General features: G+C 44.2%; 1 pseudogene; it reads left to right on the forward strand.

The window, feature by feature from the left end:
* The window catches only part of LOC141201006 (cytochrome P450 20A1 pseudogene), a 133,903-nt pseudogene extending 117,406 nt beyond the window's left edge, over positions 1 to 16,497 (forward strand).
* The last annotated feature ends 361 nt before the right edge of the window (positions 16,498 to 16,858 follow it).

The raw sequence follows: 16,858 nt of genomic DNA on the forward strand, positions 1-16,858 counted from the left end.
TGTTGTATCGGATTGTGACGCCTCTGCCTCTGTTCCTCCGGTGGTGGAGGACGGGGAATATGAAATTTCTCGCATCCTTAACTCTAGACGGTATAGAGGTAGTTTGCAGTATCTTGTGGCCTGGAAAGGTTTCGGTCCCGAGGATAACTCTTGGGTGAGGTCGGATGATGTTTCCGCGTCCAGACTTATCAGAGTGTTTCACAGGAGATTTCCTGATAAGCCTGGTCCTAGGGGATCCGGAGGATCCTCTTAGAAGGGGGGGTACTGTTAGAACCTTGCTCTTAGGTTTTTTCCTTTGCTGGTCACATGACCTTGTTGGCCTATTTAATCCTGCTCCGCCCTTCTGGCTTTGCTGGACTTCATTGTATAACTACTTTCTAGCTAGCCTGTGCTCTGTATCTAACTCTGTTAGTTTGCTTGGTCTACGGACCTCTGTGTTCTATGTGTTTTGTTTGTTCGTCTGTCTGCTACTATTTCTGTTAGGAGGTGTCCCATTTTCCTCCCAGTCCTTAGTGCTTGTAGGGATTCCTTCCCCACATCTATAGGTCTCTGTACAGACTAGCTTAGGACTTTAGCAGGTCTGATCGCAGGATCAGGTCCCCTGTTACATCGTAGGGATTAAGCTGAGTTCTATCGTAGGGACAGATCTCCTCTCTTTCCTTAGCTCTGGTAGCAGAACATAACATGGGTGGTATCACGGGCTGCGGTCGTGATATCCGTCATCCAAAGGAGCATATGCTGTGACTGCCAATATACCGGTGGGAGATACAAAAAGCTGTGGGCCAACCAAAAGTTAGGGGACAGTTTGTATCACCTGGTACGGGGCAGTGGAACTACTGATCCCAGGTTGGAACTCTAGGACTAAGAGAATTGCCTGTTGGACATTTACCTGGAATTGGTGTTCACCATTGTTAGAAGTAATAAAACTAATTGCATCGATAACCTGCCTAGGTGATTATTAAAATCCACAACCGCACATCTTTACAAGGGCCTTCTGGTACTGCCTCATTTTTATAGACCTGTCCACCTCAGGAATAAGAGAGTGAAAGTTCTGATCATGCTGGTGGTGGTCAGGCTGGTAGTTTGGTCACCCCTGCTGATGCTGGCATGGCAGGTGGTACAAATGGCCTTTTTGGGGTTATCAGCAGAGTCTTTAAAAAAATTCCAGACTCTGGAAGACCTACCTCTTGTACTGGCAACGTCCCTCGTGTTGGTGTTACGGGGAACTGTTGCCCGACTTCTGTGTGCGGCCACCACACTGCTTCTTCCTGCCTGTTGGGGTACTCAGCCTCCCTCCCCCTGTGTGCTGCTGGCCTCGCTTTGCGTGTCCTCCTGCCACATTGGATCAGTTACTGGATCATCCACCACCTCCTCCTCTTCCACTTGCGCACCACGATCCTCCTCCTCACTTCGTGGCAATTGTGTCTCGTCATCGTCCACCTCTTGTGACAAATTGCCAGCGTCCACTTCCTGTGGCCGTGGCTGTTCAAATATTTTGGCATCGCTACATGGGATCTCCTCTTCCACCACTTCAAGCGGAGCAGGCGAGGGGCACAAATATGGAAATGGACCAGTGAACAGCTCTTCAGAGTGTCCAACTGTGGGATCAGTTGCTGTCTGACGACACTCGGCATGGTGGGAGGAAGGAGCATCAGGGTGAGGAGGAGTATGCGGTCGAGACTCACGGCTACTAAAACTTGACCATGTGGAAGACAGACCGGAGGTGGTGGTGCCCAGGTTAACTGAAAGTATTATCTGCTATCCAATTAATAACCTGTTCACACTGATCAGTTCGCAATACTGGTGTTGTAGTGTGCTTCCCTAGTAATTTGGTCAAGAAGTGGGAGCAGGAAAATGTGGCTGTTGGTTGTGGCACATTTTCACCTTGGCCACGGCCCCGTCCTCTACACGCATCATCACCAGAACGTCCAGTTCCACATCCCTTGCCACGCGCCTTGCCCATTGTAAATGAAGTAAAATAGCTTACACTCGCACTATCAATGGAAAAAGGGTAATAAAAAGATGATTAGAACCGTGGAAGAGGAAAACCACAGTTCTATTTCTCTGTCCTACACCAGAATATTTTAAACAGATATATTTGTGTCTGAACAGTCAGGGAGACACTATTACTGTTTTTTTTTTATGTAAAAAAGGCCAAAAGCTGGATAATACTGAGATTTGAACCGTGGAACTGCAAAACCAAACTTCTAGTTATCTGGCCTACACAAGCATATTTTAAACAGATATATTTGTGTCTGAACAGTCAGGGAGACACTATTACTGTTTTTTTATGTAAAAAAGGCCAAAAGCTGCATAATACTGAGATTTGAACCGTGGAACTGCAAAATCAAACTTCTAGTTATCTGGCCTACACCAGAATATTTTAAACAGATATATTTGTGTCTGAACAGTCAGGGAGACACTATTCCTGTTTTTTTTTACGGAAAAAAGGTCAAAAGCTGGATAATACAGAGATTTGAACCGTGGAACTGCAAAACCAAACTTCTAGTTATCTGGCCTACACCAGAATATTTGAAACAGATATATTTGTGTCTGAACAGTCAGGAAGACACTATTACTGTTTTTTTTTAAGGAAAAAAGGCCAAAAGCAGGATAATACAGAGATTTGAACTGCGGAACTGCAAAACCAAACTTCTAGTTATCTGGCCTACACCAGAATATTTTACACAGATATATTTGTGTCTGAACAGTCAGGGAGACACTATTACTGTTTTTATTTTATGGAAAAAAGGCCAAAAGCTGCATAATACTGAGATTTGAACCGTGGAACTGCAAAACCAATCTTCTAGTTATCTGGCCTACACCAGAATATTTTAAACAGATATATTTGTGTCTGAACAGTCAGGGAGACACTATTACTGTTTTTTTTATGTAAAAAAGGATAAAAGCTGGATAATACAGAGATTTGAAACGTGGAACTGCAAAACCAAACTTCTAGTTATCTGGCCTACACCAGAATATTTTAAACAGATATATTGGTGTCTGAACAGTCAGGAAGACACTATTATTGTTTTTTTACAGAAAAAAAGGCCAAAAGCTGGATAATACAGAGATTTGAACCGTGGAACTGCAAAACCAAACTTCTAGTTATCTGGCCTTCACCAGAATATTTTAAACAGATATATTGGTGTCTGAACAGTCAGGGAGACACTATTACTGTTTTTTTTATTGGGGGGGAATACCAAAGGGTTAATAAGATGCATATTTGTACAGTCTGACTGAGGAAAAAAAAATACAAGATTTAGATGAAAAAAAAAGGATTTTTCCTGGCCCCTGGGACCGGGGGATAAGTCTAGCAGTTTGACCAGCAGGAGCACCCAGGACTGTAATGCACTGTTTGTTGGTATAACCACTGCGTCCCCTATACAGCCTGCCTGCCTGATATCTGGGATGGATATTAGTCCTGAGAAGGACTGTTCGTTTGATTTGGCAGCCTTTAGTGACCCTACACTAACTATTTTGCACTATATATCTCTCCCTAACTCAGCAGCACTCTCCCTACACTGTCTGATCCCGGGCGACTGTGTCCAAGATGGCGGCGCCCGGTTTTAAATACTCGAGGTGATGCTGTGCGGCCAGCCAATCACTGTAATGCCCACAAACAACATGGCTGCAGCATTACAGTGACTGGCTGGCAATCCCTGCATGTTCATTGGCTCTGTAAAGAGCGCCAAATGTGCAGGGCGGAGACCCGAGCTCCCGCCCGAGTTATCCAGAAATGCTCGCTCAACACTAGTAGCTGGCCATCCCCGAAAGTCACCCTCAATGACCTCAGAAATGGATCTACTACAAAAACATACAGGAATGGACTCCATATGCAGACCTGTCTCATCCCCGCCTCAACTCCAAAAGTGTGACCCTTCTAACCATTGATCAGAGGAAAGCTCACCGCCTCTCTTCTCTGCACACCTTCCCATAACCACCTCCATCATACTGTTTACAGTTACATGCCATTAAGCAGGATAGCATCCCGTGCATTAGGCTCCACAGCCAGTGATCAGCATGATGGACCTTACCTCTATTTCCTCTCCGCCTCTCTCATAAGCCCCAGAGTCGTCAGACATGTCTCCTGCAAGAAGATGACATCTGCATCTAGATATCTAAGATGTCATAGTCATAGTCTGCGTGTCTCGTCCTTCTCACCTTTATGCTATTTACATTACTACATGTAATTTTTAAAGAAAACCCTGCCATCATAACAAAAATGAGAGAAGAAAAGTAAAGGCTGTTATCATAGGTCTGAGTCGAAGTTGTTCTGCCTACCACCAGTCTTCATGTCAGACTCTATCTGAGCATCTACAGGTAATGACATCCGCGTTGGCGGGGGATGGTCCTCTACGTCCCTGTCAGACTGGCCTCTATTCTTTTTGGTTCTTTCTCAAAATCCCTATCAGACTCAGACAGAACATCAAACCTATTAGATATGACTATTGCACCTTCACCACTCTGGACTTTCTTTATGGCACTTTGTCCAGTGTCATACTCCACCTCAGACTTACGGGAGGTTATGCTCATTTTCCTCTTTTTACTGTGAATCCTGCTAGTATCTTCAGATACAGATGATGATACTGAAATACTGGCTACCTATGGCTGCTGTTCCTGAGGAGCAGCTTCTATGCTTCCCTCTGCACCCCCTGATCACTGCTGCTCTGGTGTTACATGAAAGGACCTCTGGTGGACTTCTGACCTGGTCAGTATTGTCCCTGACAGTAAACTCTCCTCTATCAAAGCCTCAGCCTCTGCCCCTGCCACCAACTTCTCACCAGAAAAGTCCTTGTAGATGTTGTGCTATGCGTCTGGACAGTCCATGTGAGGGTGGCCTATCTTCCCATACATTTTATACTTGATATTCTGTCAGTCTGCAGCTACATGTTTGACTTCCCTGCACAGGCTGCTCTTCACCACAATACAGGCATTTGCCTGGTGACCTGTTTTATCACATGTAAATCACTTTCTGGCCGCCCATGATAGCAACAAACACTCTTTTTCCTGCCAATAATGATGGAGTTGGGTAAGTGGGCAGTGATGTTACTGCACTGGCGCAGCTTCACCAGGACTTTTTACCCTCCCTCCTAACCAGTTACCATTGTCACCTCTGGAGCCACAGCACAGTGTCCTGCAGGAGAACAGTCACATTCCAGAAAATTATGTTAACAATATTGCTATCTTGTTTAGAGACTGGAATAAATTGAATTTATTCCAGCCCTCAGTGTCCCTGAACTTGGGGAGATTGGCCCAGAATCTGTTCAGGTTAGGAATTGGCTTAAAGGTAATATCATAGCCCTGTCTATCTGGAAGATGAATTACCGCCAAGATGTTCACTGGCACAAACCCCATCTGGTGGCACAGGAGCTCCCTGAACACAAACCTCCTGACTGGCAGTGTCTCCTTGGCACCTCTGTGTTTGAACTGCACCACGTTCTTCTTTTTGAATGCCTGACCAGTAAAATTGGCACCAAGGTGCAAATGGAGTGCCATGGCTCCAGACATTACTAGGGGGAACCTGCTGGGTCTCACTAGGTCACTAGACTGTCTGACAGGGTGAGGGTCTACTGCAAAGGGTCCTATCACACATTGTGTGCTAGAAATCAAAAGAGGGAAATCACAGACGTTATTATGCACATTGTTATCAATCTCTACGTCATTATTAGACAATGCAGCTTCCACCACAAATTCTGTTCTCCCCACAGCCCTCGACCCCATGGGTACAGTATAGTTATCCCCAGTCTGCACCCTAGCATTAGAGCTCTCCTGGTCACCATCGGTAAATGCATATTCCTGCTCAATGTCCTGCTGTTGCACTGGGCATCCTGGGACTTGTGGTACATCTGCTGGAATCTGCACACCATGCTCTTGCTTGGGATCTGCTGCAGTTTTCTGCAGCTGCTGGTGTCCTGTTTGACCCTTTTAGAAACAGACACTTGCAGGCTGAGGCACTGGTCGCACCTGCTGCTGGGGCCCACCTGAAATAATGTATGTCACTGAATCAAAGTTCTACTTGTACGACATAAATCATCCCTTGTACCTTTAGGCTATGTGCCCACGATGCAGAAATGAAGCAGAAAATTTCTGCAGCGTTTCTGCATCTCCCTTGCCAGAAAAAACGCATGCAGATTGTGCATGCGTTTTTCCTGCAGAATACATGCGGATTCACATGCGGATTCACATGCGTTAACGCATGTGTTTCCGCATTAGGACTGACAAGCACTTTCCAGGTGATAGCATCGCTTAGAAAGTGCTTGACAACTAGGTCACACAATATAAATCCATGCAAACAGCATGAATTTATATAGTGTGACCGTAAAAATAAAAAAATAAAGCTATACTTACCTCCGATGCCGCCGCGTGTGCTGTCGCGCTCGTCCTGGCTTCTTCCTGGTTGCCGGCATCTCGCGAGACAGCCTGCGGTCACATGACCGCGACGTCATCTCAGGTCCTGGAAGATAAGCGCTGCCGGCAAGCAGAGAGAAGCCGCCGGACAGGTGAATATAAACTTTATTTATTATTTTATTCTTTTTTTTACGGGTACAATGGTACCCAGGTCTGGATGAGAGTCTTCTCTCCTCCAGAACTGGGTACCATACGCACATTGAACCGCATATAATCCGCGTGTACAAATGTACAGAGACGGATTATATGCGTCTAAATGCAAGTCAATGGCGGCAATTCCGCTGCGCTTTCGCAAAATTAATGAACATGCTGCGGATTTATGAGCGCTGCTGAAACGCTGCGGAAAAATCCGCAGCATGTGCATTGACATTGCGGAATGCCATTGGGGACCATAGGGTGCGGATTACCAAGCGTTTTTGATGCGTGAAAAACATGAAAAACGCATCATGGGCACACAGCCTTAGGTCTCTGCGAGGAGTCCCATCCTCTCCAGGACATAGTCTATGTCCCTCACCACATTCGCCAGCTCTACACCCAGTGAGTACAGTCTCTGATTATACTCGGTGTGATTACCGGTATTAGCAGCCTTTAGCTTATACAGTTTAACTCCATCTGAATAACATGTTTTTGCTGCTGTAACGCAATGATTCTCTCAACTAGTCCTGGAATCTCCTCTGCGAGCTGCATCTCAGGTGCACATGGCATCTCCTTGTGGAGTCTTGCTTTCAGCGATGTCTCCGGCTGTTTGAACCCACATGACTCCTTAATTATTAACATTGTTATTTTCCTGTTTCTTGGCTTCACAGCACTATTATTGTTGCCATCTGATTGCGGCCTCATGCATCCAAAGCATGCCATGCTGGTCACCACATCTTGGGACTGGAGGTTCTCCTGAAGTGTCTGTCTCTCCAGAGATGTTTGTATCTGCCTGTGTGCTGGAGGGGTGAGATGCCCACCTGTGGCCTATGATGGGCTCTGGCTCATCCTCTGTGCAATAAGCTGGTTTCCACCATTCAGATTCTCAGCCCAGGATTCCTTTTGGGATTTTATTGGTTGCTCTGGACATTACTTTCCTTGGCTGTGTAGCATGGCGTGGAGCAATAGCCATGGACGAGGTACTCATCTCTTATGCCCCGGCATGTTACATGAAAGAGGGGGTCCTGGGCTGGCTGGGTGTGTGGACTTGTGCTGCCAGGGCACTATGCCTGTGCAGGCCACATATAACCAATGTTGCTGGTTTGCCAGGACCAGGTGTTTCACAGTTCAAAAAGGAAGACTACCATTCAAAAATAAACTTTTTACTGAACGGGAACTGAGTAGGGAATATATACAAGAGATAGCAGGTACAAAGTCTTATGAACGTTTCCTTTACAAATATTTTCCACGCAGTTTCCTTCCTCTTTACCCTCTTCTCCTCTATCTTCACCTTTTCTTTTTACTCTGTTTGTCCTGCGTATTCACTGTTTCTCACTACTTCACCATAACCCAGCTCAGTACAACAGTCTTGTTCAGCAAGAGTCCTTTACTCGACCTGGTGGTCCGTGCCTTCTCTCCCTTTAAAGGGAGCTATGGTACCAGGATGGCTGGCATGTACAGTGAGGACAAAAAGTAATTAGTCAGCCACCAATTGTGCAAGTTCTCCCACTTAAAAAGATGAGAGAGGCCTGTAATTGACATCATAGGTAGACCTCAACTATGAGAGACAAAATGAGAAAACAAATCCTGAAAATCACATTTTCTAATTTGGAAAGAATTGTTTTTCAAATTTTGGTGGAAAATAAGTATTTGGCCAATTACAAATAAGCAAGATTTCTGTCTCTCACAGACCTGTAACTGTCCTCCACTCATTACCTGTAGTACTGGCACCTGTTTGAACTTTTTATCAGTATAAAAGACATCTGTCCGCAACCTGAAACAGTCACACTCCAAACTCCACTATGGTGAAGACCAAAGAGCTGTCGAAGGACGCCAGAAACAAAATTGTAGCCCTAGACCAGGCTGGGAAGACTGAATCTGCAATAGGCAAGCAGATTGATGTGAAGAAATCAACTGTAGGAGCAGTAATTAGAAAATGCAAGACATACAAGACCACTGATAATCTCCCTCGATCTGGGCTCCAAACAAGATCTCAGCCCGTGGGGTCAAAATGATCTCAAGAATGGTGAGTAAAAATCCCAGAACCACACGGGTGGACCTAGTGAATGACCTGCAGAAAGCTGGGACCAACGTTACATAGGCTACCATCAGTAACACACTACGCCGCCAGGGACTCAGATCCTGCAGTGCCAGATGTGTCCCCTTGCTTAAGCCATTACATGTCCGGGCCCATCTGAAGTTTTCTAGAGAGCATTTGGATGATCCAGAAGAGTATTGGGAGAATGTCATATGGTCAGATGAAACCAAAGTAGAACATTTTGGTAGAAACACAACTTGTCGTGTTTGGAGGAGAAAGAATGCAGAGTTGCATCCAAAGAACACCATACTTACTGTGAAGCATGGGGGTGGCAACATCATGCTTTGGGGCTGTTTCTCTGCCAAGGGACCAGGACGACTGATTCGTGTACATGAAAGAATGAATGGGGCCATGATCGTGAGATTTTGAGTGCAAACCTCCTTCCATCAGCAAGGGCATTGAAGATGAAACGTGGCTGGGTCTTTCAACATGACAATGATCCCAAGCACACCACCAGGGCAATGAAGGAGTGGCTTTTTAAGAAGCATTTAAAGGTCCTGGAGTGGCCTAGCCAGTCTCCAGATCTAAACCCTATAGAAAACCTTTGGAGGGAGTTGAAAGTCTGTGCTGCCCAGCGACAGCCCCAAAACATCACTGCTCTAGAGGAGATGTGCATGGAGGAGTAGGCCAACATACCAGTAACAGTGTGTGCCAACCTTGTGAAGACTTACAGAAAACGTTTGACCTCTGTCATTGCCAACAAAGGATACATTTGTGCTCAAAAGTTTACATACCCCGGCAGAATTTTTGCTTTCTTGGCCTTGTTTCAGAGAATATGAATGATAACAAATACTTTTTCTCCACTCATGGTTATTGGTTGGGTAAAGCCATTTATTGTCAAACTATGAAAACTGTGTTTTCTCTTTTTAAATCTTAATGACAACTAAAAACATCCAAATAACCCTGATCAAAAGTTTACATACCCTGGTGATTTTGGCCTGATAACATGCACAGAATTTGACACAAATGGGTTTGAATGGCTACTAAAGGTAACATCCTCACCTGTGACCTGTTAGCTTGTAATCAGTGTGTGTGCATAAAAACTGAGTGAGTTTCTGGGATCCAGACAGACTCTTGCATCTTTCATCCAGCCACTGACGTTTGTGGATTGTGAGTCATGGGGAAAGCAAAAGAATTGTCAACGGATCTACGGGAAAAGGTAGTTGAACTGTATAACACAGGAAAAGGATACAAAAAGAGATCCAAGGAACTGATCATGCCAGTCAGCAGCGTTCAAACTGTGATTAACAAATGGAAAATCAGGGGCTCTGTAAATTCAGGACTCTCTGAAAACTAGCGATGTGTCTGTTTCAAGATGTACAATAAGGAGGCACTTGAAGAAAAATGGGCTGCATGGTCGAGTCGCCATAAGAAAGCCTTTACTGCGCAAATGCCACAAAGTATCTCGCCTACAATACGCCAAACAGCACAAGCCTCAAAACTTCTGGTACAAGGTAATTTGGAGTGATGAGACCAAAATTGAACTTTTTGACCACAAACATAAACGTTACATTTGTAGAGAGGTCAACAAGGCCTATGCTGAAAGGAACACCATTCCTACTGTAAAGCACAGAGGTGGATCGCTGATGTTTTGGGGATGTGTGAGCTACAAAGGCACAGGAAACTTGGTAAAAGTTGAAGGAAAGATGAAAGCAGCACATTATCAGCAAATACTGAAGGCAAATCTGCACTCATCAGCCCGGAAGCTGCGCATGGGATGTACTTGGACGTTCCAACATGATAACGATCCAAAACACAAGGCCAAGTCGACCTGTCATTGGCTACAGAAGAACAAAGTGAAGGCTCTGGAGTGGCCATCTCAGTCTCCTGACCTCAATATCATTGAGCCACTCTGGGGAGATGTCAAGCGCGCAGTTCATGCTAGACAGCCCAGGAATTTACAGCAACTGGAGGCTTTTTGCCAAGAAGAATGGGCAGCTTTACCATCTGAGAAAATAAAGAACCTCATCCACAACTACCACAAAAGACTTCAAACTGTCATTGATGTTAGAGGGGGAACACACGGTATTAAGAACTGGGATATGTAAACTTTTGATCAGGGTCATTTGGATGTTTTTGGTGGTCATTATAAGACTTAAAAAGAGAAAACACAGTAGTTTTTACAATAAATGGCTTCACCCAACCAGTAACCATGAGTGGAGAAAAAGTTTTTTTGTTATCATTCATATTCTCTGAAACAAGGCCAAGAAAGGAAAAATTCTGCTGGGATATGTAAACTTTTGAGCACAACTGTATATAACAAAGTATTGAGATGAAGTTTTGTAATTGACCAAATACTTATTTTCCACCAAAATTTGAAAAAAAATTGTTTCTAAATCAGACAATGTGATTTTCAGGATTTGTTTTCTCATTTTGTCTCTCATAGTTGAGGTCGACCTATGATGTCAATTACAGGCCTCGCTCATCTTTTTAAGTGGGAGAACTTGCACAATTGGTGGCTGACTAAATACTTTTTTTCCACACTGTATCTTCTCTAGTGCTGATGCTCTGGAACTCCCTCCCGGGACAATCTATTCGTCTCACATACTCAGTCCTGTCTAGGCTCTTTACTTTCAAGAGTTATCAACTCTGGGCCTTTCTGCTAGAAGTCTTATCCCAGGACCTATCTTCGGTAGATCATTCTGTCTATTAGTCACTTCTGCTCCGGATGATGCTATCTCTTCCTTAGGTGTCCTCTCACTTTAGGAACACCCCAGAATGTGGCACTGCTCACAATGAGCCTTAGGTCCTCTTTCTATGCACCGCAGGCCCTAGCTGCAATTCTAACTGTAAACCGTCACTTTCCCTTCAACTTAGCTCCTCCCACTCTGGGTTTGTCCCAAATATTAGCTCTCACTATCCCCATTGTCAAGCTACACACCTTATCTACTATCATCTTTAAAGCACAACACAGTTAATACTACATCTACATCACATTAACTTTAGCATTATACTTGCTCGTTCAAGGGGGAACGTGGGCAGCATGTTCATCTCCTTACAGCTGGCCGACTGCTTTACACACAACCATGGCTTTTGCTTCTTTCCTTGCTTCACAAACTTTCATTACTAATTCTTCATACTTGCTGCTGCTCTTACATTCTAAGTTTTCTGCTACATCCACAAGAGATAGGGCTTGGGAGTTTTCTCCCATTGTAGGCCTGGAATCCTGGGCTTTGCTTGAGAAGCTCCTATGCCCTGATGGCCCTTCCCTGGGCTTGCTCTAAACATGAGGAGAGCTAATGACACACAACTTCAAAGCTAATAGGCAATTTTTAATAGAACAAAAAAATGATGACAGATCAATTTTGGCAGAGAACAAAGCAAATTTCTCTCATAAGATATATTACAAAGTTGCCTATTTTCATGTGTACTATTCATTTATAAGCAGGAGAGATATCCAGCGCAGAGTTCTTAAGAAAAAAATCATTTTATTAATCAGAAATCTCAGACTTTCCTGCAAGGTGGTAGTTGTACAATCTCTCAGTGCAGGCTGTACACATAGAAAGTCTGGCATAGCCTGACATACAGATCCTTCCTGGTGCTACTCTCAATATAACACTTTTCTGCTTTCTATTTTTTCAGACACCTGAGACCATATTCCAGATACTAGGGGAGGTAATCACCTGTCAATATCCTCCTCTTGAGATTTCTGCCTTGCACCCAAGACTCTGCAAAAGGCAATATCCAATCCCTGGTACTATTTAACCACAGGGAACTTGAGTCCAGGTTACCAAAATTAACTTTTAGAAACATGGAGTCAAAGAAGACCTTTGGATTTAGCATATCCAGCCCACCCTCTCTACGCTGCAGGTAAGTAATCCTTCTTTTTACTGGGTTCAACCTATTCCCCCACAAGAGCTGGAAGACCAGGCTGAGGAGCCTCGCCGAGAAAGATTCTGGCAATGAAAAACAACAGAGAGATACTGTACAAGAAGATAGGGAACAGGTAGGTTTTCAACATAGCAACTCTTTCTCTGTAGGTTATTATTATTATTTTATTATTATTATTAATTTATTTAGCGCCATTGATTCCATGGCACTGTACATAAGAAGGGGCCACATACCAGATACAGACATCACTTACAGTAACCAAAACTAACAATGATAGACTGGTACGGAGGGAAGAGGACCCTGCCCTTGCGGGCTTACATTCTACAGGAACAGGGAAGGAGACAGTAGGTTGGGGGGGGAGGTTAGCCTCCAGTTCTTTCATCGCTGATCCTTTTCATTTCCGGTTTCCAACTTTTCTTCCTAATGTGGCTTGGTCTTATCCTCCATTCTGAATTTAACCTCTAGGATCCTAATATGGGTAGAGGCTTTGGCAAACTAGCAGATCAAAGCCAAGATGAGGTTCTAATGTCCTCAGAGCTTGATTGTTGTCAAAGTTGACTAAAGACTCTGAGGCCTCTGAGTACCTTCTGATGGCCACAGACAACATCTGCACCTCTTAAGATTTAGATATCCCCAACATCTGCGTAGGCAACAATATTTAATGGTGGATCGGCACCCTCCCAAAGTCGCATTCCTACAGTGACCTCAGAAACGGGTCTACGGCAAAAACATACAGGAGTGTACTCTTTGGGCAGCCCTGTCTAACCCCCGCCTCAACTCCAAAAGTGTAATCTTGCCAACCACTAATCAGAGGAAAGGTCACTACCTCTCTATACAAAGTCTTCAGCCAATCTACAAATTGTACCATACTTTGACAGAGTTGATCATGATTATCTATGGGCCACTTTGTCAAAGACTTTAGCCTGGTCCAGACTGACAACATATCTCCCACACCGCAGAGCTTTACATCTCTCAAACGTATCAAGATGACTGCTCTAGAGACGTTCTACCCTTTAACTGGGCCAAGCTGAGAGCATGCCAACAATGCCAGGGACAAACACACTAACATAGAAAATAGGAATTTGCAGAATTTTCCTCTAGACATTCAATAGGAGAATTGGCCTCCAGTACTTGATGTTGCTCGACTGTTTACATTTGAACAGCAGAACTAACAAGCACACTCACATGGATGAAGGCATCAAATGATTTTCTAGCCAATTTCTATATGCATCCACGAGAATTGGAGCCAGGAGGTCTCTGAATCTCTTATAGAATTCAGCTGTTATACCATCTGGACCTGGTGACTTCTTCAGATGTAACTAATCAATGACCACCTTAACTTCCCGCACCATTAATTCAGGTGTCAAAAAGGAGAAAAGACCAGATTATTAGTATCAGGCATTGGAGTTGCCTGCAAAAATTGAGCTATCTTATCTTTATCCAAACCTTTCTGCTGAAACAAGTCAGTATAGTAAGATCTCACCGCCCCCAGGACACCCTTCCAAGATTCCTACAATACACCTTGGCAGTCAATGAGACCCATTGCCAATTTATTGGCTATCTGCTCCCTGCAATTCTCATAGATTAAAGAACAAAATTAATTGCAAAAAACAAAACTAGTTTGAAACCAAAGACTTAATCACTTGATATTATATTCAGTCACCAGAGAAGGAAAAAACACAAGGAACAGAAACATTCACCATTAGTACAGATCTGAATCAGAGCCATATTGCTGACTGCCTGTTTGCATGTCAGATTCAAGGGGCTGCTCAACTAAAGGGCGTCTCCTGTTCTGATAATAGCTAAATTGCTCCTCTATCTTCTGTAACTCTCTTTCCATCAATTCCTAGACCTCTGCATTGGTCTGGCCTTGGCAACTAATCTCCTGTAACTACTTCCATCTCCTTCTCAGTTTCTGCAATAGTCATGGCACAGTGACTCGTTTTTGGGACTGTTACTAGGATTCCCTATTTGATTTATTTTTGGCTTGTTTTTGGTCAGGACACCCCTCACCCTCAGACTTATGGCTGGATTTATCTTTTTTTTTCCTCTTACTCTGTGTACTCCCATAATCCTCACTGGTGGACACTGGGGCAGGAGAAGAAGCCCACTCTGAATGCTGTAGTGCCACCTTTATGATCTACATGTCCCTCTCGGTGACTCCTGACTGTGGCTGCTCCTGCTCTGTATCACTTATGTTGCTCCGGGGGTCCAGCCCTGTAAGTACCGACCCTGATAGCAGCGCTTTCTCCTCCAGGTCCTCTGCCGCCATCAGCAGGTCCTCATAAGGGTAGTCCCTACAGATGTTGTGCCAGGAGTCAGGACAATCCCTGGGGGTGGAGGTGACCAATCTGACCACATACAATAAATTACACATGATGTTCTGGTACGTAGCGCTCACATGCTTGACCACATCACACAGGCTGCACCACGGAGCAGGCACTTGCCAGGTGACTGACCCAACCACACATAACATTTCCTCGGCTGACAGGCCTTTCTCTCAACTAATGAAAATAGGAATTGGACAGATAATGGGTGACATTTTGGCTCTGACGCACTTTCACCAGGAACGTTCATCCCCCAGTCTAGGCACTGTCCGCGTCACTGTTCATAGAGAGGTCTGATAACAGGTTACAATGTCTCTGCAGATGTCTTGAGGGGTCACCGCTTCATTCGCCATCACCTTTCTCCTGATCCTGATTGGGGCAGTGCTGTACCTGTACCCGTCATCTAGACAAGCATGTGGCATACTAGGACTTGCCCCTTAGGAAGAGAAGGATGGAAATCGGCTGGACATTGTGAGCAAAGTCAGCCTACATGAGTTCCTGGTGAATTTACATGAGACGTTTGGTGGTGTGGCTTCATTTTGGTTTGATAGAAGGCTTGTGGTTAGTCTTGGGTCACTGGATCTTTTAAGACAGCACATTAACCCCAACAAAACCTCCGACCCCTCCGAGAAGATGCTGAAGTTGCTCTTGGGACACCAGTCTGGAGTTATTGGAGAAGCAGCTGAAAGTCATATGCAGAAGAAGCTGTATGAGAACGGCATCAACAAGTCTTTGCGAAGTAATTTCAGTGTAATAGTAAAGCTCTCTGAGGAGTTACTATCAAAGTGGAGTTCAATTCCTCAATCTCAGCATCAATATATGCTTGGATTTGCCATGAAATCTGTTACTTAGACAGCAATGGGCAGCACCTTTGAGGATAACCAGGAGGTTCTCCGATTCCATAAAAACCATGATACTATTTGGTCTGAGATTGGAAAGGGCTTTCTTGATGGATCTATAGAAAGGAGTAATAGTCAGAAAAAACAGTATGAAAATGCTCTCATGGAAAAGGAAACTGTGCTGAAAAAAGGCGTTAAAGAGCGCAGAGGGAAGAACCCTGGCCGACATGTGTTCATTGACTCATTACTACAAGGAAACCTCAACGACAAGCAGGCCCTAGAAGACTGTCTGATCTTCTCTTTGGCAGGGTGTGTGATCACAGCAAACTTGTGCACATGGGCTATATATTTCTTGACAACTGCAGAAGGTGCTCAAGAGAAGTTGACCCAGGTCCTTGGAAAAGGACCTATAACACTGGAGAAGATAGAACAGCTCAGCTATTTCCGACAAATATTGTATGAAACGGTCAGAACAGCCAGTCTTACCCCAATCTCTGCCCATCTGCAAGAACTTGAAGGGATGATTGACCAACATGTCACTTCTAAAGAGACTCTTGTGTTATATGCGCTAGATGTGGTCCTCCAGGATAGCACAGCCTGGCCATCGGCTATCAGAATCAATACAGAACGGTTTGATGAAGAAATAGCCAAGCAGAACTTAACATTATTAGGCTTTTCTGGAAGTCAAGAGTGCCCTGAACTTAGAAGTACTGTTGCAACCATGTAGGCAAACCTAAGTGTTCTCGTCAGGAAGCAGCACTTACTACCTGTGAAAAGTCAGGTTATGGAGACCAAGTATGAACTTGTGACTTCTCCAAAAGAAGAGGCTTGGAACAGTTTGTCTAAAAGGAACTGAAATATCCAGACATGTGTCCTATTTTTTTTTTTCAGCCAAAGACACAGTTATTGTTTTTTGTCTGTATAATCCCTGTTTCAACAATCGGATATTTGTCTGTTTAAAGCACATGACATTCAAGTGCACCGGGATAATTAGATCAAATGACTTATGTGCCTTTTTTGAAGAATTTATTGCCTTCTTCTAAACATCACTGCCATGTAAATGTGTTTTTTTAACTGAAAAGTAAATGATGGTGAAAAAATACCTAAGAAAAAAAGAAAGGGGACAAACCCAAACTTGTTCCAACAGTTTAAATCCCGGAACTTGGTGAAGGTCGCCCAGAAACGTTCCAGGTCAGACATAAGCTTGAAGCTGACAT

Source organism: Phyllobates terribilis, unplaced genomic scaffold, assembly GCF_046119375.1.
Source record: "Phyllobates terribilis strain yellow unplaced genomic scaffold, ASM4611937v1 Scaffold_1__5_contigs__length_1240528914, whole genome shotgun sequence".
Lineage (NCBI taxonomy): Eukaryota > Metazoa > Chordata > Amphibia > Anura > Dendrobatidae > Phyllobates > Phyllobates terribilis.